Source organism: Athene cunicularia (genome assembly GCF_003259725.1).
Source record: "Athene cunicularia isolate RWA chromosome 1 unlocalized genomic scaffold, athCun1 chr1_part2, whole genome shotgun sequence".
NCBI classification, from domain to species: Eukaryota; Metazoa; Chordata; class Aves; order Strigiformes; family Strigidae; genus Athene; species Athene cunicularia.
The window spans coordinates 67,038,631-67,062,401 of record NW_020799092.1 but is presented as its reverse complement, the minus strand read 5'-3'; the positions used below and the strand labels follow the sequence as shown (position 1 = coordinate 67,062,401).

Here is a 23,771-nt window from a genome sequence, read left to right as displayed (position 1 = left end):
AGCTCAGAAGCAATGCAAGAGGCTTATAAAGCCGCTAATGTTATGGAGGAGATGGAAGGAGCATGATTATTCATAATTTCTTATAACAGAGTTTTGATGACTCCTTGCTCTTACACAGCAGTAGATTTAAAATAAGCATTTTTTTCATGCAACACATAATTACATAGTGGAACTTATTGCCACAGGATGTTACAGATGCCAAATGTAGAAGTAAGCTTAGAAGTTAATGAGGGAAACTTACATAATAAACATCATTAAAATGTTATTAAACATGATGTTGGTGCAACCTCTGGCCAAAGACAGTCATTCTCAGTTTTTGGTTCTTACTACTTCAGGATACGCTATTAGGCTAAAACAAAAAATGAATGGTTCACAAGGTTTATGACACTGGTGGGTTGACTTTGTTTATTTTAACCTTCATATGTTTTAAAATCTCAAACTCCTTTCTATGTAGGAGGCTTTACAAATAATTTGGAATTGACCTAATTTGCTTGTGGATGTGTAGGAGGACAGAATTACAACTAGAAAACAGAGTTGAATCTTAGCTTTAAAATAAGAAAATGCCTATAATAAACACATGAAGGCACTGTTGTTAAAGGACTGGCTTGTAAACCGTTTGCAATATCCAGGTTGGTTTTTTTTATAATCCAGTATAACTAAATTTTTAGTTATCAGGTATGCAAGACAAACATTCTCCTACGAGAGGACATTTTTCAAATATAATTAAGCAGCTGTCTATTGATGGTTTGCTTACACTGAAATTGATGATTTCTTTGTAATCCAGTAATTAAATGGTACCTCAAGGAACTGTCAGATTGTATTAACTCTCTAAGCACTGTTTTCTTCTCCATAATGTTTAGTTGTGTCATTCTGGGAATGGACATTAGTTATGGTTGGAGTTTGTAGGATTGAACTTTCCTTCAGTGGTTTTGTGCAAACTCATTTACCAAAAACAGTCATAAAAAAAGTGGTTTGATGGTTGGTGTTAAGTGTAACTTCGGTGCTGCTGTGAATACTCTTTTCTTGGTATACCCTGTTCTAGGTTGTAGTAGAAGAGGCTGATGACCCCGACTTGCTGTTGCTTGGCTTTCCCTGGCAGAGAATTTAGCTCCTGGTTCCCCATTTCTCCTTATGTATTTCTGTGGGACTCTTCTACACTGTGACCAGTGTAACTTAAGATGGCAGCATCCACTCGTTCTGATCTTCTGGTTTGAGGCTTTCCACTATCTCTGATGTGAAAGAATTTGTTAAATATTGTATTTTGCTGTAAGAAAGTGAGGCCATAGGAGTGAGTTTGTGTATGTCTGAAAAAGTCATTTAAAAAAACCACCAACATAATAAATCACAAAGCAGGAAAGTGAACTGAAAATATACGGAAGAAAACAGTTGTAGAGTGATTTAATACTTCCCCAATTTGTATATATTTTACTGAGTTTTTAAGAAACTCAGTTTAAGAAAACAGAAGTTTGAATCAAAAAATATGGGTGTTAGAAGAATATAAAGGAATTTTGCAGGGGTCTAAAAATAATCACTGAGTGTACCCACTAGTAGAAGAGATCCTAAAAAGCAGAAAAATACATACAAGAAACACATGGAGACAACAGCAAAAATCTAGAGCTTCCAAGCTTAAGAGCTCAGAAAGCCTATTCAGTATTCAGCATATTCAGTATCAGAGCAACGAAGTACACGTGGTGTTGGATTTCTCTTGAGGTTGGGGAGAGGAAAGCTGGAAGAACTTTTGTAAGTATTGTTGTGGTGTGTGCTTTATCTATCTCATCATGTAATAAACTGATCTAGTTTTAGCACAGAAATAGTTTCATATTGTGTTTGAATCAGCTGTGTGTATGCATAACATCCATCCGTTAGGAGCCAGAAACTCATCACAAACAGGATGTTATTGAACTGGTGAGAACGGCATGTGGAGCAACCTCTGCTCTGAGGAGGTGGATCCAAAAGAGAAGCAAAATGTAAAAATAGGATAAAGAGATTGTGACTCTTACAGTAACAAGTTTTAGAATGATAAATTTAGTTAGTAAAAGAATAAAGCTTGGTGACCTATTGCTTGGATTCTTTTTTTCCCAAGAACAAGGGTACCACTGCTGTGTGACAGAGTGCCTGAATTAGAAAAAAAATGTTTCCTTTTTGTCATGGCTTTTGCCAGCTTAACTGACCTGTAAAAGATAAAGTCATACAATTTTAGACAAGTGTGTCTCACACTGTGTGAACAGGTCTGAAATGGTTTAACTTTTGTGTTTCTTATCACTCTGGTATTTTCTCACCTTGAAAATAGAAGATCACTCTTTCAAGCCTGGAGACACAAATCTGGCTGACAGGAGACAAAGGCCCTGTGAAGGAAGTTATATTCCAGGAGAGCAGTTACTACAAATTGGCTTTTTAATATTAACATATCCCAGAATTTTGCTAAAACAGTGGTGTGCAGATATTTTCAAGCCCACAGGGAACTTGGGGGAGGACAAGCATTTTAAGGTAAAATTTAAAGCTAATTTTTCTCACCAGTCTCTTAAAAAATTAAAGAAAGTACTAAAAAAAAGGAATAAATTCCTTTTTTGAGGAATGGCAGGAAGAGGGGGCTTGAAGGATTTGACTATTTCAGATTCTTTGATGAAAATCTTCAATAAGAGTACATGGGTGTTTTAGCTGTATGCTCACATTCCTGCAGGACTAGCACTTCTGAAAACATTTCTTGTACTGTGCAGCTTCATTGCAATAAATAAAAAACCCAAAACACAGGGAAGAAGACTTTTGGAAAAATTCCTAAATTATCTTGAATACTAAGCAGTAGTTTAGCCTTGGAGGGGGTTCAGTATTGTCTTGTCAGAACTGCACGTAGGTAGTGTGGCTTGTGCTAGAGTTTCTGCTGCTCTTTTGGGGGCTTGCTAGTTTTGAGTGAGCTGATGGATGTTCACACAGGCTGCCTGTGCCCTCAAGGCTATAAATCTGAGGTAGCGTTGAAGAGACAGCTGTATCATCTTGATAATTCTTATTCTCACAGAACTTTCAAGTGGACTTGATGAAAGCCAAACAAAGTATTTTGTTCTGCAGTTGAAACATTAAGCTTGATGGCATGCTAATTTTGTAATTTGCCATTATCTTTTCACATTGTGTCAGAAAAGCTTTCTGCAACAGAAAAGTTGTATAATGTGTCAACAGGGAGAGCTTATGGCCTTCAGCACTTTTATTAAGCTTGTATTTTGCTGATATATGTGATCTCTTATTCATAGTTAATAAAATGCTTTTTTTATTGTTAAGATATCCTTGCATCTCCTAAAAGTTAAGTGAATCCACATGTAAAATGTATTGGTGTTTGGATCTGGTACACAGATGCTTTTGAGCTCTAATAGTCTTGCTTTTTTAATCTGTGCAAGCAAAAAAAAAAGAACAAAAAAATTATGATAAAAAGAAGCAGCTTTTTCCAGCTGGCAAGAAATAGGGAGTAGAGGAAAATACTATGTGGAGAAGGGAAGAAAGCTCAGAGTAATGAGGAAGTAAAAAAGCTGGATAAAAGAAAGAAGGAAAATACAAAAGATGACAAGAGGAGCTAATGTAGCAAGTGAAAATTGAAGGTTTCAAGATAAGAATATTAAAACAATTAGCATGAAAAGTGAACGAGTATCATACTGAATATAAATGACAGAAAGAAAGAGAACAGGAGTGGGACTGGAAAGAAGTCAGGATACTTCTGGAGTTTCATAAAGGCTAGAGAGCAGTTTAATGGGACTAAAGCACATTTCCTGACAGGTTTGCTCGCCAGGTCTGTCGTGAAGCAGTTGCAGAGCTGGAACCGGTGAGGAGCTGTAGACCTTTGCTTCTGTTCACTGAAGCGACCGTGAGGCAGCATGCACCTCTCTGTGGTCTTAGGACCGAGCAGGGCTTGTAGCAGCACTTGGTACTTCTGCTCAACAGCAATGTGTGACAGCCCTCAGAGAGATGATGAAAGTCAAAGCCGAGAAACTTGCCTTTAAGTTCCAGTTTTTAAACTATTTTGAAATGAAATACTGAGTAGTTAGTATAGGGTAGTGACTGCAGGCAAATGTTTGTTTCTTCTTTTTTTTGGACGATCATTGAATAGATACCTTGTTTTGTGAATTACAGCACAAGTTAGTAACAACCTTCTCTACTCCTTCAGTATCAGCAACCATGGACAAATTTATAATTAATAAATTAATGTATTTATATATTATATGAGATTTATAATTAATAGGTTGGTCATTGAAATTAGACTTTGCTAGTCAACATTGTCTGTTGATTTTGATATTGGAAAATAGTTGTTGAGATCTGTAAACAAGAGTTCTACTGGCAAAAAGTAAGTGATTCACATTTTTGTTGTGGTTTATCTTCAAGCATTGATTTTTAAGGCTGTATATGTTTCTATTATGTTCTCTGGCTGTGCATTTTAAAACGAAATCCAGAAAATAACATACTTTATTTAAAAACCTAAACCAAAACAAACCACAAAACTTAAACTATGATAAAATGTCATCCATGTTTCACAGCAGTTACTGAAGAGCAATATATCTTTTATTGTAGTCTCCACTTACATTGAAATTGGACCACAGTAATTAGTGAGCAGACTGCCATGTAGCCTTTATTTCTGCATGGCCATTAACTTGTCACCTCAGTTGTTCTTGAATACTCTCAGACCCAACTGTGCTTTAAGTCTGCCTGAGGGAGGGACAATTACAGTAATGTTTTTTTCAGACATGAACTTTGTAATGTTGTCAAGATAACTGAGAAGTGTCTGTGATGACTCAATCAGGTAGCAGCCTTAATGTTAAGGTTTTCATCCTTAAGTTTTATTTTGTGAGTAAACTGTCCAGTTTATATCTTTCTCTTAAATTTTTCATTTCCCCATTAGGCTTCAGGAGATATTTAATAAAACAAAAAGAAACCCTACGTTGCACGTTTCCTTGCTTTTCAGATAATAATCCATTAAATATTTTATTAGGTTTTCATAAATTCTTCCAATAACATTTTTTTGGAGAAGTGACCCTTCATATTACCACATTCTTGTTCTTTCATGTTCCAAGATGCTTTATATAGTACTGTATGCAAACTCATAATGTATAAAACTTTAATGGAGAAAATTGATGCATCTTTGGACTTATATAGCATACAGATGCTTTTTAGATAGACTTCAAATAATTTTGGAAAAACAACTAAACAGAAACCTAGTCTAGTCAAGCACGCTAGGAGAGGTGACTCTCCTGTTGTACTAAACGTCTGTTTTTTATGTGCTGTACAGAAATAATGTGATTAACTTAAAACAGCTCTTGAGGGCAACAAATTGTAGTTAAATATTTCATATTACTCAGCATAAAACGTTCTAAATGAGAGTTTATGGAAGCTGCCTGTGTCAGTTTCATAGTACTTGAAGGAAAATGCAATCCTAACTCCGATAATTTGAAAGGTTTACACATTCAGCAACCATTTTTCGACAGGCAGTGTACTATTATCACAGCTAAGATTGTTTCTTTTAAAATAAAGAGCGTATTAAAAATAAAATAGTGTTGGGGGAAAAAAAAAAAAAGAAAAAAAAAAAAAGCTCCAAGCAGCTGATAGTAACTTGTCATTATTGGACACTAGTTTCTTGCATAGAAACCAGCCTATGCTATGTTTTCCAAGGCCTGGAACATAGATTTTTGTTTCCAAGCCCTCCCAGTAAATTGGCAGATCTGAACTGAACACTTTCTTTTTGGAAGTCTGGTCACTTAAGTTTGGAAAATTACCACACAGCCTTAAGAGAGAAGTGTTGGCTTTGGAACTGTGACCAAGGGCAAAACTCTGATTTGGAGGTGAAAGTGTTGCTCGAAATACAGGACTTTAGTTTGGACAGAAACAGTTTATGTTAAACAGCTTTCATCAAATGCTTTCTACAGGAACTATAGGCAGTATTTAGCACAGCTTGGATGTGACTGTGTTGGCAGAGTCAGTCAGGGTACTGATGTGACATATGGTAATGGGCATGTAACTATAAGCTCTCATTCTGTTTTGAAACACTGTGGCATTTTCTCCATTTCATAAATCTTTAAATATTGGTCTTTTGCTTATTTCTCTGGTGCTGAACACCTGTTTGGTTTATGGAATTTTTGTGTTGTTTGTTTGTTTGTTTCTTTTTTTCCCAAACCTGGACCTTTTAACTCAACCAGTTGAAGAACTATCACATGAAATATTTTTCTTTATTCCTGTCATTTTTGAGTTCTGTATTGGCTGGAAGAATATATAATGAAGAATGGAATATCATGAGTAAAAGTAAACCTCATGGTATGACAGCAGCAAATTATTAGTCACAGTCTGGAGCCATCTACTAGAGGGTCTGCCTGACAGTTTGGCTAATTATTTTTAAAATGTTGCTGGTATTAAAATGGATTCTTCTGAGTATTAGCTGACACTTCAGTTAAAAAAAAAAATATTAAAAAACCCCAATGAAACCCAAAGTCAAGTGTCTTTAATAAATTAGCATTTTTCAGTGTAATGCTTTCACAGAAGTAAATTCCTATTAAGTTTTTTGTTGAATGTTACTAATACAAAGGCTTGTAATATCTTTGTTTAGAAATATTAATGTTCATTTTTATAACATGTTCGAAGAACCATGTAGGAGTTAACATACCAAGTTATTTTAAAGGAAATCCTGCTATCTGTCTTCTCATTTGGAACATGTTTTATTTTTAATGAATTCTGATCTGCTGGGACTGCATGCACAATTTTTACCCTAATTTTTTCATACAAATTAACATAATCTTCAGTGGCAAACCAGCCAGAATGTAGAGATATTTGTATTAAAACATTGAAAAGCAATTAACAGTCCTGCTGATTGCACTTTTTTGTTTGTTTTGCTTTAATGTGATTTTTTTTTTTTTTTTTAAATGGTAAGTGATAAAATCTGTTGCTATAGTTCTTCAGGTTGTGAAAGCATATTTAAAGCAGCACTGTCATTTTGGAGAAAACTTAGAAGTATTTAAAGAAGAAATATGTTCAAGCCAGTATTTTCTACTATTTCTTTAGATGTTTCTGAAGGATTTGTGTCCTTAATAGAAATTTTTCCCATTTTTTTTTCTTTTGGCTTCTACTCTCCCTTTTGCCTGTAGTGAAATCATAATACTGTTTGATTTCTATCTGTTGCCTTGGTAATAACTCTCATGTCACAAATCCCGTATTAACTTCACTGCGGGGCCATACAGGAGGAAACATGTGAACTGCATGGGTGGGAGCAAAGTCTTTGCTGAAGCATATGGCTTGGGTTATTAACAATTGTGGTAAAGTAATTATGTGATGTAAAATGTCTTTTCTATCTGATATATACATGGTGTAGCTGTTAAGTCGGTTAAATACATCTCATTCATGTTGTTGATATGTAAAGCCAAGTAATGAAATGAAATCAGAGCAGTGATGTTGTTTATAAATCATTCATGAATGATTGCTGGAGGAAGTTCTCTAAGTAACAATACTGACTGGTTTATTTGTTTTAATGTATTGTTTGTCTGGACAGCTCCTAGAGCACATTTTCATCTCAACAGTTTCTCTTGTATTATTATCTTTCTCATAATCTTGTAAAAATTCCTTTTTTACATGTTAATGTTTAATATGCATCATTTTGTTGAACTGTACTTTTTGTTATTTCTAGCAAAAGCCATTTTAAAAATTTTTTTAGACCTATTGGGAAATCAGATTGCAATCAGTGACCTTTTTTTTTTTTTTTTCTTAAGGTACAGTAGAGTGCTAAAGGATATGTTTGTGTCATTGGTTTGCTCACTTGTGAAAACCTAGAGGGCATGTATTATTTAAATGTTGGATTGTATTATTAGCAATAAGAAAGTGTCTTCTCCTTAGATGAAAAACAAGGAATATATAAATGTGAAACAATTCAAAGCTCACAATGTAACCAATCTTGAAAAGACACAAGATTAAAGTATAAAAGGTTACCTGGTTAGATGCTGCCTGATAACAGCAACATGAACAACCTCGGTGAAATATATTATATTCCATTCTAACATAGAGTAAGAGATATGATGCCCTTTAGATCTGTTTATTCACCTTTACTTTAAGGGCATAAGAACTGGTTCTTTAAATTGGATTCTTTGGAGTCTGTCAATAAGAGTTAAGCTGATGCGGGCTAGTCAAAATACCTTGTGCCACAGAGGTTGAGACACACACAAAAAAAGGTTGAAAGGTTATGTGCAATGCAAAGATTTACCATAAATGATAATAGTCCAGAAATGGATCATAAATAAAACATGGTTGCATCTAAAGGCTAATCAAGACTTCTATTATGAGCAGTTTGCAAAACAGTTTACTATGGTCAAAATAGCCCATACAGAAGGTGTGATATGGAGTACGGTCACCAAATTGAAAGCAAATAAGAAATCACTGAAGAGACTGTTAACTCCGCAGTGCAGTGAGAAGGAAGGCCAGTGAGGAGAATGAGTGGTAATGGGGAGAATCCAGGGAGGGAGTGGTATGTCAGGACCAGGAAACTAAACAGCACTTGTCTTCTCATCTTTGGAGGGGTCGACTCTTTCCTGGAGTGTCAGAGCTGGATGGGGTTGAGGTGAGTCTAACCCCCTGCAGGTGAGGGGGGGACTCACCTGTTTACAACGGTTGAGGTGTTTTACCCTAGAGTACTAACAAGTCTGTGGGAGATAATAATTCAGAGAGTGATTTTTTGGAACTTTTTCATGAAACAGAAATCCTTTTTTCATATTTTACTTCCTTTTAATAGTCACTTGCATATTGCATTCTTGCAAAGCACATTACTGATGTCCTAGAAATAGAAAAAAATTGCGAGACTGCATCATTATCAGCAGAATTTAACATGTTTTGCAGAGGCAGCTAATTATCTTGTACATTACACAAGGAAAAAGTAGATCAGAGAAATACTGGACTGCTGATTCAAACCAAACCTGTTTGCTGAAGGCCTCTTTCTCACTAAACTTGAACTTTTTGGACAGGATTATGAATGGAAGAGGCTTTTTTTTTTATTATTATTTTATTTTTTAAGAAGAAGAAGAAGAAAGGGCGACAACTCCGTTAGGGGAGAGGGAAAAAAGCACAATAAAAATAATAAATTAGGACAGTTTGAGCTTCCTTATCCCATCTACTCCCTGTTCCTACTTACTCAGTTACATTATTTCTATGGCATGTTTGTAGACTGGGGAAGGAGATAAGAAAACAAGTAGTTACACTTTATAAGGTGGCAACTTAATGTTTTCAACTTCAGGTCTTTAAATCATAGATTTGGTATCAAAATAATGAAATTGGTTCTTGAAAACAGTTAAAGGTTGACAAAAACTAAAGCCTTCTGTGTACTATAGAAATACTTGTTGCCCTTGTATGTTGGTGAGTGAGGGGAGCTGGTTAAAAGTACTGAAAAAAGTACCAAAATGCATGTTGGCATCCAGAACTGTAAGGAATGATGTAAGATCTCGGTAAAACTTGGACAAATTTAGCTACTTTTTAACAAAGTTTTGAATGTAACCTTTTAAAGCCTTTTTCTCTCCTACATCTGAGCACTTAACAGTGTGAGAACTGGGAACTGAGCCATCATGTAACCACAATTTAATACCATAGTGAGATACAAACTACTAAACGAAATCTTGGCACTGTTCTGAGTCAGCTGCTCCATCCCATTTGCACCCAGGAGCAGAAGAAAAGGGATCTTATAAGACTGAAAAGTGTAAATCATGCTTGTCAGTGGTGGCACTTTTTCAATTTCATGTTCCACAAATATTAGATTTTTCAACAACTATTTAATATTTGAGAACCAAGTTTAAATGTTTGTTTTGGGTTGTGATATATGCCTATAATGTCATTTGTTTACAGTGGAAATAAAAGACAGGATACAGGCTGATGTTTTTTCTGGTGCACGCAGAAATGGAGAGTGACTTATTAGTGAAATAGGACAGCTGTTAAGGGAAACATGCACTCATTCCAGGTAATTTTCCTTTCTTTTCTGCTTCATATAATAGTAGAGAAGTAATCATTGTGTTAAAACATTTATAGTTTGAAAGTTATGTAATGCATTACAGTAGTCTTTTCTATCTTATATGCTTTATTAGAGTTTTGGATAAGTAAAATTAGCAAGACTCAGCTCATTGTATTTTCCAGGGTATATAGTCCTATTTTAAATGCTTATATCTTATAGCAAAAACCGTGGGTTTTATTATACTTGTCACATTGTGGCAAATTAACTCAGGCACTACCAGAATTCTGAACCAATACAGAAACAGGATTTCTTGTAGTTATGAGTGTGTGTGTGTGTGTGTGTGTATATATATATATATATATATATACACATATATAAAAAAATATATGTAAAAAAAATGATTGACTGTATTGAGATCTGGAACACAGGCTCTGCAAGATACTGATCAGATCTCCTCAGGTATTTGGATCTCTCTATTTATTGACTTATGACATTTGTCAACTTAAACTAGCTAGAAAATAATTGAAACAAATGCTCATATTGCCAAATTCCTCCTCTCTTTTCAAACTCTGGTCTGATCACCTCCTCTTTAAGCATCTTTGCAAAGGATTCTGCTGCCCAACTGTGTCTTCAGTTGTGCTTGAGCAACTACAGGGACTTTTCCTTGCATAGATGTAACTGATGCTACCATGTATGCAAACTCTTCAATGCAGAAATCCATATTAGCCAGGCAATAAATATAGGTAAACAGGTTGAGGTGGTGTACCACCTCAAGTTTTGCAAATCTTAATTTGCTTAAGAGTGCGATATGCTACTGCAAAGAGCTGGTGTGGCAGGGAAGCTAGACAATGCTAAAGAGGGAAATAAAAAAGGAAGTAGAGAAAGAGAAAAGAAAACCACATCAGCTGAGATGGACAGTGTTTTAAAATGTACTGGAAAGCTTCTGTTGGAAAAACAAATTGATTCCATGATTAGAAGCCTAGCTTGCTTGCCTTTCCTCTCAGCAGAACCTAAGAGCTGTGTTTAGATTTTTGCCTTTTGAAAACTAAACAAGTAGCTCTTGGTTGTCTGTTACAGCACTTGAGCCCTTATTTCTGCTGTGCCTTGTTAGGATACATTGAATCAAATGCTTGTGTAAAAGAAAAGATGCTATTATTATGACTTTTATTCTTTCTCAGGTTGCTTTGAAAGCTGTGCTTGTTCTGTTGACCATGTAGAAAAATAAAATGTTTTCTTCTCCTGAAGGAAGGTTATTCCTGAAAATTATTCAGCCAAGGGACAAATTAAATCAGTAGATTCCTGCTAAAAGCATGTTATCTTGCCTCCGGTCCTCCTTACAAGGACTTACAAACACTGCACTGGTCTATATGCTTGCAGCTAGCTTTAAGCACATCTTGTAAATCAGACTAGTAATTTACTGCCCCTAAGTGACATGTTTCAGCTTTTCATGGTGTGTTTGTAGTGTGCATATGACAGTAGTATTCACACAGTGCTACAATTTTCTACTTTTGAGCTTCTCTTAACTCAGTCAGGAGACAGTTTCGTTAGGGCTGTTAGCTTGGAAGAAATGGTAGTTCAGCTCCTGTAAAGCTCTTGGTCTACCTGAGTCTTTTAGCATTCAGAATTGTATGTGCAGGGTGGTTAGAGCTGTATGACTGTCATCAGCCTGGGCAACTCCAAGGTCTGTCTTTCATCTTCTATTGCAGTATCAAAGCTGATCTGTGGCTCATCTTTTCAGTAAATCAGCTTTTAGCTTTTGCTGATATAATCTTGTAGTGATTCCATGCTTGCATGGTAAACTGTCGTGTACAGAAGCACCAAAGTAAATTTGGCATACACATTCTAACATTTTTATTGATATAAGCATGTCTTAGGTACGTGCATCAGCCTATTACTTCTTATTCTATCAAAATATAGTTATGAAGAGGTTATAACAGCTGTTGTTTACGCTGTCCTTCTAAACTGGACATTCTCCATGGATTTGAAATAATTTACTTGTTTGGGGAATCGTTCTGATTTCACAAAAAACATTTTCCTTTCCTAACAGGAAAATTCTCTGTCTAGAACAAATTAGCTGCCATTCAATGACTAATTTCTTCCTTCATGGCAGAAATTTCTTCCTCTGTGGTACTGCTCTTCAGACTGACTGCTACACTCACCATCACAGACACTCCCCAGAGGTTTCAGATCAGAATCACATCTGCTGCTCTGAATCACAACTTCATCCTATCTAGTGGGGTTTCAGTGTTCATTAGACTAATTAACGATCAAGTACAGCAATATGACATGGCTTGGCTGTTTTGCCATGTCAGTTAGCTTTCTTGAAAATGCAAGGTATTGGCTATTTTCTTTGTCTAAACGAGTATTTGGTTATATGCAAGATTTTAAACAAGCAGCTTTTTCACGTTAGTGAAGTCAGGAAAAGTACATTGCTGCCTGGTATAATCTTGCTTGAGCTGTGCAGAAGTATCTAAACCCATCAAAACCTGTATTTGTGGAAGGGAATGGCCAGGGAGAAACCACTTTATAAGAGGGATCTTTTTACCTAGGTGAAATTAGAGATATTTTGAGGAGAGAGGAGTGGAAGGGGGCAAATGGGAGGAAAACATAATGCTGACATTTAGTTGCTCTCCTTAATAAAGCAGAACAACATGGTAGCAGTAAATCTGCTGCTGCTTCATTGTGGCCCTCTGGTTTTTACTTGTATGAAGAGATTCCCCACCAGTTTGTCCTCACCTCTGCTTAAGTATACCTATACTGCTTTTCCGGGTTTTTGAGGGAAGGTGCTGAGATAGTCGCCTTGTAATTCTTCTGCTGATAACAATACCGAATTATACTTTGTGCGTAAGTAGTTGTTGTTTATATGCATTGTTAAAATTATGTTAGTTCTTACATATCCACAGTTACGTACATCATATAGCTAAAGTCAGTAGGCTTTTCTCCTCTCTGGGCAATTCTAGAGATTCAAGGAAAGAATGGGAAATGGAGAAGTACGTGGAGTCTTTCTAGATAAAGGTTGAAGAAATTAAAAGTTTTAAAATAAAGTGGTGTTCAAGTATGTAGAAATAGATTGCATTCACTTTGCTTCTGCAATGTGTGGGTAGAAACATAAATATTTAAGACGTTCTTATGTTACATAGTATTGATACCGATTAATGGTGTTTTGTGTGTTTAACTGCCATGCAGTGTTTGCAAATAATACTTATTTACAAAGTTTGTTAGATACAGTAAGGGATGTTGGTGACCACTGTATGTCTGAGCCAAATTGAAGCGATTGATAGTCTTCGTTGAAGAAATCAGGGAAAGTGCACTGATGACTAATATAAAGGGCATAGATTTACTAGCTTTTGGAGAAGACTGAAAAATTGTGTGAGCAGGTAGTAAGAAGGCATTAGATCAAGTGTTTATCTATCCATCACTGTTTAAGGGCTTTGACCCTACAGTCTTCTAAACCCATGTTTTCTGTCCACCATGCTTGGAGACTGATTTGACTGGAGAGCATGACCTTTGCTTCAGGAGATACTACCTTACTTTGGGGGATCAGATTTTCCCTGTAGCTTTAAGGAAGGCTTGTTTTCTAATCCTCTGGCTAGGTGTTAGCCACCAAAGGGCAATGTGTCAGATAATAGTAATCTTTCGTTATTTGCCCAACAAAGTAAACTAATTTTTCTGTGAATTATGCAGTAATTCATTTGATGTGCTTGTGATACAGCCTTTGAGGAAATTTTCTTCCATGACATATCTGCAAATATCTGTGAAGAACACTGACGAGAGGCATACTCTAATGCTAAAGGGCATGATTATTTGCTGTATGCATACTACTATTTGATATATTTTAAATGCTGTGACATTTTTTGAACTTGAAACCAGCATAGACAGGTCTGCCAGATAAGTATTGTTTAAGATTTTCTAAAATCTATTTTTCATATATGTTGTATCAGATTTTTTTTTTTCCTATGGCCCCCTTGAGAGAGTATAATTAGCAAAAGCTAACAAGTATTATAGTATTACTTGTTCAGAAACTGGTTTTGTATCATACACTTTTGCTTCTTCTCAGAAGTATACAAGTTCTAATATTCTCCAGTCTCCCATTGTGTGGCAGTTTTGTTATGCCTATAATAAAGCTTGTCATCTCTCAGCTCAACAGTTATTCTCATCAAATGCAAACTGTTACGTCATTCAGATTTCTGAGTACCAGCCTGAGATCAGGACTTGAATGAAAAGGCAGCTGGCTTAAGGTTTGTGTCTGGAGAAAATGTTACTGAGTCTGGTAAGGGGCAGCAGCAGTCTAAAGCAAGAGCAGCATGTAAACCTTCACCTTCAGGGGATGCCCAGATCTCCATCATTCAAGGACAAAGCACATATCCTTTTGGCTTCTCTCAGAAGTGTTCCTGATAAAAATTGTTGTGACCTGGTGAGAGGTGGTGCTTGTTTCTTTCCAACATGATGACGCTACAATGATCCAGGCTTTCAGCTACTCTGAACTAGGCTGCTCCAGTGTATTTTGATTAAGAACAGCATGTTGAGCTCTGGCTTATTCAACACACAGGTCTCTACCCTCTAGACTTGTCCTCATGGGCAAAACAACTTACTGTAGCCACTGGCCTAGGTGTAAAGAGCTTAATGTAGCTTTCTTTTTTGTACTTTCTCCCTATTCCTTAAAGGATGAAGATGTCAGATAGGCTGTGCGGTTGTACAGCTGACCACTCAGGAAAATTGATGTTTCCTTTCTCTGCAGTACCAGTCTTGTATTTCCCCAGTCCAGGCATTTTACCAGTGTTACCTATTGAAAGCTATTCACCTTTAATTTTGTTTTCCCCTGCAATGCAAGTTTTCTTCCAGAACCTGGTTCTTAACAACAATAAAGCAACCTTATCAAAACAAAATCTCTGTGAGCAGTAAAGGTCCATGGTGTCAGTGCGCTGACATGCTTGCAAGTCAGGGATTAGTGGTCCTTCCCTGTTATCTCATCTCTCCCCATCTGTCAACATCCATTTTGTTTTTTGCCTTGTGTTTACATTGCAAGCTTTCTGGGAGAGATCATTTAATTGTTCTGTATTTGTACTGTGCTTAGCACACTGAGTCCTTCCCAGTGGTGGAGACAGATATTTCGGTAATGCAGTCAACCTTTAGGAGTGAGACTATGTGATGTTTTGCTTCCAACAGTGAGAAGTTCTCAGTAATTGTTTTTATCCCAGGGTGGAATCTAATGATCTGGAGTTTTGCCTCTTCCTTCCCCCTAATGCCCGCTGATGGAAAGCTTGCTCTATCCTTACCCAGACTTTCCTTCCAGAAGGAAGGTCATAGTCTTGCACTGCCAAATATCACAGACAGCAGCTTCTGAACTGACCATAAGTATCTTGTGTCTCTAACAAAAGTAGTCTTTCCATTTAAAGGAGAAAAAAAACCCCACATACATATTCCTTTCTGTTTATTACAATGAGAGAAAGGAGCTTTGCTGATGATATATCACAACCATTTAATAAATGCAGCTGAGATTTTAAATTCTTTAAGAGAAAATGGTTAGATGTCACCCGTTTTTTGGCAGTGCAAGTACAGTCTTACAGTTTCAGTGTGTTGTTGTTTGAGAGTATAACTTTATAATCCTAGAATATTTGTATTTTATATTGCAGCATGCTTTATTTTACAGTGAATTTGAATGAAGAACATACATAGCCATCTAATATTAGATTCCAGAATTTGACAGTTTCAGGTATGATAACGATTTAACAATCTCTCTAGTATGCTGTCTTATGTTAAATCCTATGCACTTCTCATAACACCTTGGTAATCTGAGTTGTTTGCTAGACAGTGCTAATTATACCAGCAATTGCAAAAGTGCCCTCAATCTTCTCACTGTTAAAACAATGTGCAGATCAACAAGTCAGTCTTCTGCAAAGAGTGCCAGGCTCTTCCCTGGTCGGGAGCCATGGGCCTGCTGAAGCCCCAGCCGTCACAGTGAGATGACAATAACAGGACCAAGTTTTGCATGATGTAGAGAGGTGTGGATAGTCCAAGGCTGAGGCTGGAGGTCAGACTGAGAGGAGAAGGTAAAATTTTAAGCAAAAGAATGCATTTTTAATATATGTATTGTAGAACTAGAAAATAAAATAGCAACTTAGCTTTAAGAGATCATCATTGCAGAAGTTTTATTTCAAGAAGTATGTTAACATCTCTGCTCATTAAAATATGGAAATTAAATATGTTGTTGCAGGTATGTGATGATATTACAAGCACTTACGAAGAATAATGGAACTGCATGTGTATAGGGGCGTCTTGCTACTGTATTTACATGTATTGTTGTTCTCCTGGCAAGAATCCCCAAACAAGCTTTAGTTTGAGAAAATCGATCTGTGTCTCTTAGACACAGCTTATTCGGGTTTATCCTGGATGGTTTTCTTGATGCATTAAATAGAATCTGGGATGGAATTAAGACAAAAAAAAAAAAGCAAGAAGAGTGAAGACAAAGGCAGCACTCAGAAGCACAACTGAGAGTTCAGATGAATAGTGGAGTTTTAGTGTGCTGGTATATTTGTTAACTTCTGTTATATCAGCCTGGGAAATATTTGGAACGAATAAAATTCTATCTTATTAAATGTTTCTTTATATCAGATAGTAATTACTATCATATTTTTCAGGTATTGTTTTGCATCCTACATTTTATTAACTTCTTAGCTTTTTTTATAGTCAGCTATATGTTTTTATAGTCACTGTGTGGCTGGCCCTGTGTGTGACTATCCATGTGATCCTGCTTTTTAATATCTTGTGAAACCTCCAAATCACAAAAGATGGATTAGCACAAAACAGCAGCATTCAGTTTGAATGATTAGGAATGCAGAGATAACATCTTCTTACATGCAGAGATACTTTGCTCTGAGTGGGAATGAGCAGAACAAAGGCAGCAGCATCCTAGTAGTCATTCACAGTCACCTGCTGACAAATTTAGTTCTGTCTGACCTTAGAAAAGAGAAAGAGAAAAAAAGTAGATGAGAAGCTAAATTACTTCATCCTAGTCCATATAATAAATCTGTTAACTCTTAAATCAATAAATATTATACTAAATATATAATAAATAAATAAATAAATATAGCATGCAGTTTCACAAGTAGTTTGCTCCAGACATTTTAGGCCAGATCTGAGAAAGTTAGTATGTCCAGGACAATCAGTGTAAAATGTGTGAACTCTCTCTGAGCATATATGTGGATTACCTCCAGTTGGAGTTTTTGCCTCAAAAAGAGGAAAAGCCTACTCATGAGGAGCTTTGCTTGAGGAGATTTTTATTCTTCCCTTGCCCCATAAGTCGGATCTGTCTGATCAGTGAACTGCTGCTGCTTCTTATTTTTGTAGACCTCCATCTTCCGTTTGCCTTTCAGTTCTCCTTTTTAAATGATAACTTGCTCTCAGGACTGCTGATTTGAATGTCCTCAGGCAAGAACACCTTTCTCTTGTGCCAATGAAACTCATAGAAATTTCACTTATGTGATGGGTTTTCTCCACTCAGTTTCATTATTCGTGCCCCTCTGGGATTAATTTATTTTGGCCATTTTGAGAAGAAAAGGACTTTTATTCCAATGCTATTTCTAGAGTTCTTAGCAGACCAACAAAGCTGGTGCAGTAAGGATATATAATCAAAATCCTAAGTTGTCTGATGCAGAATATTTTGCAAAACATTAAATCATCTGTCTTGCATGCCATGAAGGCAGTCATCTTCCATCAGTTGGGCTGTCAGGTTGAGATGCAGTTTTTATTCAAGGTTGCTATTTCTAAAATGACCTTTGGGGAGAATTGACTTTGTCTGAAAGCTGATGCCTGTTGCCTTGTAATTGCTACTTCATTAAAATATTTCAGTTAAAATTCTTATATGCCCCTAAGTTCACTAGATACCTGTCATGAAAATTCTCAAATGTAAAGTAAGTTTTTGTTCAATGTGACATTTTCAAGCAAAATCCCAGTTGCGGGATTTTAATTAAAGTTGTCAAGAAGACTGGCTCTCTCTAGAGACGTTAACAAGGGATCTGATAACAGAATTTAATTCATATTCTCACTTGTTTTTATACAAATCTTTCTTTATCTTAATAAAATTTTCCTTCTGATTTCCATGTAAACTGTTCTAATAAGAAATTATAAGTATTCACCAGATAATCAATTCAGTAGAACCTAGTGGATGAAATGTGAATATAAACCAAAAGAAGTTTGTTTAGATGTTACAGTCTACAAGCAGTGCACAGATCATCATCATCATCATCATCAAGAAGCAAAAAAGACCAGAAGAAAGTATCAAAGTTATTCTAAGCAATTTTGTTAATGTGTTTTTGCTGTTCATTTTTTTTTAGGTTATACTCAAACACGTAACTACTCTTCTAAAGGTGAATTACCTTTGCCTGCTAAGAGAACTGAGGCAATATTATGCTGTTTGATATTTACTGCATTAACATAAACCCCTAAAGATTGTTATGAACAAAGTGTAGATTGCCATTTGTTTTTACCTGCTGAGTGATGAGAAATATATATAAAAACAATTCCTGTGTAAAACACAGTTCATCTTCTGAATAAGGTGGTAGTGTAGTCATCTTCATTCTTCATTGTTAATACTGTGGCAATAGGACTTTTTTTCCTCTTCTCCAATTCCATGATTTTTTTTTGTTTGACTTTTCTTGCTTTCTACATACATTGTGTTGCATTTTACATACTTGGCATTGTTTAAAAAAAAAAAATAGCAATAACTGCTGTATCATTTACTAGAAGACTTGAAAGGGTACTTTTTTTTTTTTTCTTCCACAACCCAGCAATAGCTGAATCATAGCAAGTTTCAGAAAGAGAGAACTTTATACCAATTAGCAACAAGCTTTACTATTGGCATATGAATACAGGAACATATAGAATTGTTTCATTAAATTGTGGGCAATTTTGTGGTAGTCAGCCTCAAGCCTAATAAAATGTACTTGTATTATAGTTGTGTTTTAAAGGCTTATTTGTGGAGCAGGACAGTGCTGTGCTAAGTCGTGTAGAAATACGGAGCAGAAGGACAGCTCTTGTTTCAAGAGACTGCTGTTTAAAATTATAGTAGAGTAGCAGCTGAATACAGGAGTGTAAACAAATAAAGAAAAAATAATTAAACTGTGAAGAATAATTGGATAAAATAAAATGGGATAAATAGGATACAAGGCATTGATTTAACAAAGAAAAATCAATCTCTACCCCAACCAGATATTATTCTTTGAACAAATATGTGGTTTCTCTAGAACGAGAAAATGTTGAAAATTTCATGTATCTGGAAAGTTTGGTTGTTTGTTTTTTTTTTTTTTTGCACATGAAAAAATTTTAGTTCAGCTTTAGTTCAAGAGTAGCTGGCATTGCTCAAGAACTGTAAGATAATTAAAGGTCTAAGCAAAGATGATGTGACAAAGTTGTGAGAAAAGGTACTGTACTGGAAAGAGTAATTAGTCTTGCCTTATTTAGTATTCCTGTTATAGACCTTAGTGCAAAAGGTTTCCTTCAGCTAATGAAATTGAAACAAAGTTAGGATTCATTGTCACTGGTGATAAGTATGGGCTTGAAATCAGAAGACAGTTCCTAACTGCTGGAAGTTATGGAGCATAGCTTAAGGTAGAGCTTAACTGCTTTTATTACATTCATTGTGGTTTCCTGCAGTAGTGCAGGATTGACTTAGCAGTTTCATTCTCATCCTTTCTTTTAGCTGAATCCCAAAGTTGGAAATGGGCTTCATATGTCCTAAATGTCTGATTGTGAAAATTACTGAGCAGCCTTTAGCTATTGAGTTAACTTGTAGTGAATAATGTAAGTTGGGAGGAACATCTAGAGATCATTTGGTCCACCTTGCTCTTCCAAGCGGAGCTACCTTCAAAATTAGATTGGGTTACTCAGGGTTTTACCCAGTGGATATTCTGAAATCTCTAAGGATGGATTTAGCCTCCTTTGGCAACCTGTTGGGTGGTTAACCACTGTCATGGTGAAAAACTCTTTTCCCTTATTATCAGTTGGAATTTCACTTCTTGCAGCTTATGATGATGATGACAGACTGACTCTGTTAGTAGCCCTGCTCAGATTGTAGAAAATACCTGTAGTCTTTCCAGACTACACAAACCCACCTCTCTCAGCCTCTTCTCATCTGCTTGATTCCTTTCACTGTGGTCCTGGTCAGGACTCTCACCTGGTTTGGTACTATCAGAAATCAGATCTTCCATGTTTTGAAATTATGTTAGACCTCAAAGAGGATAACTTCCTGCAATATACAGCAGGCTACCTGAATTTTAAAGTTTTTCTTGTCAGCACTGTTAAATCTTGTTTATTGTTGTAAATGTACAGCTGATATAGTGGTGCAGAAGTAACATGGGAAATCCAGGGCCCTGTTGTCATACTAAGGTATGTGTAAGAAATCTTTCTTACAGAAGCGTATCCTGCTTAATTCCCACTGAGGCCCTTTGTTCTGTAACTGGCTGGGAATTGGTATAATGCAAGGTGTTACTGTTTGGTACATTAAATTGATTTCCAGTAAGATAGTACATTGATGGATATAAAATAGATTTTGTGTTGAGGTTATGATTAGATTAATTTATCATTAAATTGTGGATTTAATACACAAAGAAATAGAATTAGTCTTCCTCATATCTTCTCTCCAGTTCTTCAATTAAAAAAGAATACCTTAGTCTTTCTTCACTTTGCTTTTGTGATTAGTGTTTGTCAAGGGCAGGGCTTAGTGCTGATGTTACTAGGGTAGCCTTTTGAAAATGTTTTTCAGTGCATCACTTGATCACAGCAGTGCTAAAATTTTGCTGAGGACTGTTGCATGTTATCCTCAAAACAGAGCCAGTCCCTCCAGTCATTCTTTGCAGAAGAGGCTCCTCATAGTGAGTGGAAGATGATCTTGACAGTACTCTCTTAATGGAGTCTGAAAGGTAACAAAAACCAATTTTACCTTCTTAACAGGTGAAGAGAAGAATCCAGATTTCATTTTCATTGCCCTGAAAAACAACCTCACTCCTCTTCTCCCCCTTTTTGAGATCACTAGTGCTGTTCAGCATACTCCTAAGCTGTAATGCAGACCTCTGTGGGGTACTTCTGGTGAGCATTTGGAGAACTGATCAACACCTACCTTTGTTTCCTTTCTCTCTTCCTGTTGTCTTCAAGTATTATCCACATAGGAGTCTTCTTATGAGAAGTATGGAAAAGATACTTAAAAAGCTTTTGCAGAGGAGGGACAAATATGAAGGAATGACATGACATCTCCAAGGTTACAAAGTCAGAAAACTGGGATTAAAATTTAGATTTTTGATCTTGGCCTTGAGTTCACATAATGAACTCTGAAGGACATAGAACATAAATTGTATGTAGTCAAGACTGTCCTTGCACAAGAATAATTGGTCTTAATATTATAAGCTGCCAGGGATTTAAAACTTGGCAGCTTAATTAGTTGCAACAAGGCAATGATAAACATGAAAGTGATCTTTATATAGAGGCAACACAGGAAAACAGACAGTGGCTGTGGAAATTATTTGCTTGAAGCACTTAAACACAAAGACCATTCTGTATCTATCCTCCATTAGGTGTTTACAAGTGACTGATTGTTTCAGACAAAAGTTAAAATGTAGTTTCAGAAGGGACTCTCAAAAATACCTAGCACAGAATCTTTTCGGCTTTTTATTGACATTGTGTTAGAAATTTTCATGCAATTTTATTTTAAACTTTTGTGTTATATGTATTTTCTAAAAGCCTCAGTGAATTTTGAATTCAAATATATGTAAATAGTATAACATATAGCAGTAAACAGTGGCATGCACACTTAATACTGAACTGCATACATGGTATAAACAGTAGGTTCTCTCTTATGTGCTTAAGTTATATGTAAGAACATTTTAAAATATTTTCTATATAAATTCAGAACAGCATTCCCCTGTTGAACAGAACTATACCGTGTTATAACACACTCTAGAGATTATCAAACAAATCTGTTGCCTAGCATATGGTTCATAGATTAAAAGGCTACTATTCTGCACTGTAGAGGATCTTAACTCTTTTTTACATTAGCCTTTATTACATTAGTCTTCACGGTGCTTTATATAGCTCTAATAATTTGGATGTGGAGCATGATTGCTACATTCTATATTGAGGAAAATAACAATGTGGTTGTCCTTTTAAATAGTAGCACATTTACAACACATTGCTCTGCTTTCATTGTGCAGGCTATGTTGAAACACAGATTCCCAAAATAGCCATTCAGTGCTTTTCTAAGTAGTTTATTTTTCACAGTACATTAGAATCGTATTGGAGTCCTCTGCTAGAGGTCTGTTTCATAGCTTCCTCATTGCATCCAAAGAGTAATGATAATTCTACTTAGCATTTATGAATGTCAGCTGGTGCAGAAGTCACAAACTTCACAGCAGTGGTGAAACATAGTTGCATCCACATAACAATTAATGAAGTACAAGCTAGGAGCTAAATCCATGGAGGAGTGAGTAAATTCAGTTTCCTCAGGTGAAATTCCTGAGGTCTTCACGTAGAACACGAGTGGACTGAGGTGTCTGAAGGGGATTCACAAAGGGCAGTGGCTTGACCAGGGGACCAGCAAGCTATGCTGTAGGAGGTGACAAGGGGAGAAATAGCTCCCTTTATTGTGGGGAGATATCTGCCTCCTGTTGCATTTTCAGCCATGAATCTCCTTCTAGATTGAAGTGTCTAACATAGGGTGGGTCTTCCTCAAAAGAATTCAGAAGGGTTGCTTTAAGGTGCAGTGGAACTTGGTAGTTTGGGCATCCAGCACACTTGTTGAATTATCTCAGCTGGTGCAAGCATTTCTCTAGATTTGATACTAAAATCTTGTTCTGGGTCTTTCCAGCTGATGGTGTTACATTTCTGTATTAAACTTTTAGGGCTGGGAATTATAATCCAGTTCTCACCTGCTGTAAGCAGAGCATCTCCACAAAGCATATTCAGGGCACAGAGTGAAATAATGTGGGTAGGAAGAGGTCTGACTGGAGAATCTCAGGTTAGAGCATCAGAACTTGAGACTGGTGTTCTGTTTGTTTATTGGCAGAAAAATTGAAATGTATACTTGGGATTCTTGCAGATTACTTTGTAGTAAGTGAGAGGCAAATAATTAGGCTGTTCAGGCAATTTTTACTGTTGAAAGTGAAGAGGAAACTTCAAAAGCAGCAGCTAGATGCTGCATTCAGGTAGATTAATCATTCAGACATCAGAAATCAAATCCTTTGGTTTTCTGATTGTCATTTACATGCTATGTGAACATTACTTCTATGGTTTTAACCATCCTGAACATGAAAGGAATAAAATCTGTATACATTGGTGATACTGCTGTAAGGAATTTTTTGGGTCTGCCATGATTTTTTCCTTTCCCTGCTGGAACAGATGGGATGGAAGACAACAGAAAAGACTGTGTAATAGAAGCAGACACTGCCAAATTAATATTCACACTTCATGCATTTAAGTTTGCTGTGCAATTAATTTTGTTTTCTAAGGAAGAAGAAAATACAAGTCTGTTGATCTACTCTGTGTCAGTGTATGTCTGATATTTGATTGTATGAATATTAAAACCTGAGATTGGATTTAGAAATCTCAATTAAAGCACCACAGGGAAGTGGCATGAATTTGAAAGATGCTGAACGTTTGCCATTTTTTGGTATTTGGTGCTAGAAACAGCTCAAACTATAAATTCCTCAGTGTAGACGTGGAATGGTCAGTTGAAGGTTGTCAACTTAGGATATTTTTGCCAAAACCAGTAGTCCAGAAAAGGATCTCATCTGCCACTACAAATGGTGTCACTCTAGAATTACCCTTTTGGGTTTGTTCTTTAAAC

At 36.2% G+C, this 23,771-nt stretch overlaps 1 protein-coding gene across 1 annotated transcript in view; it reads left to right on the top strand.

The window, feature by feature from the left end:
• The window catches only part of SLC2A13 (solute carrier family 2 member 13), a 178,093-nt gene that overhangs the window by 95,062 nt on the left and 59,260 nt on the right, over positions 1–23,771 (top strand). The window lies entirely within an intron of this gene.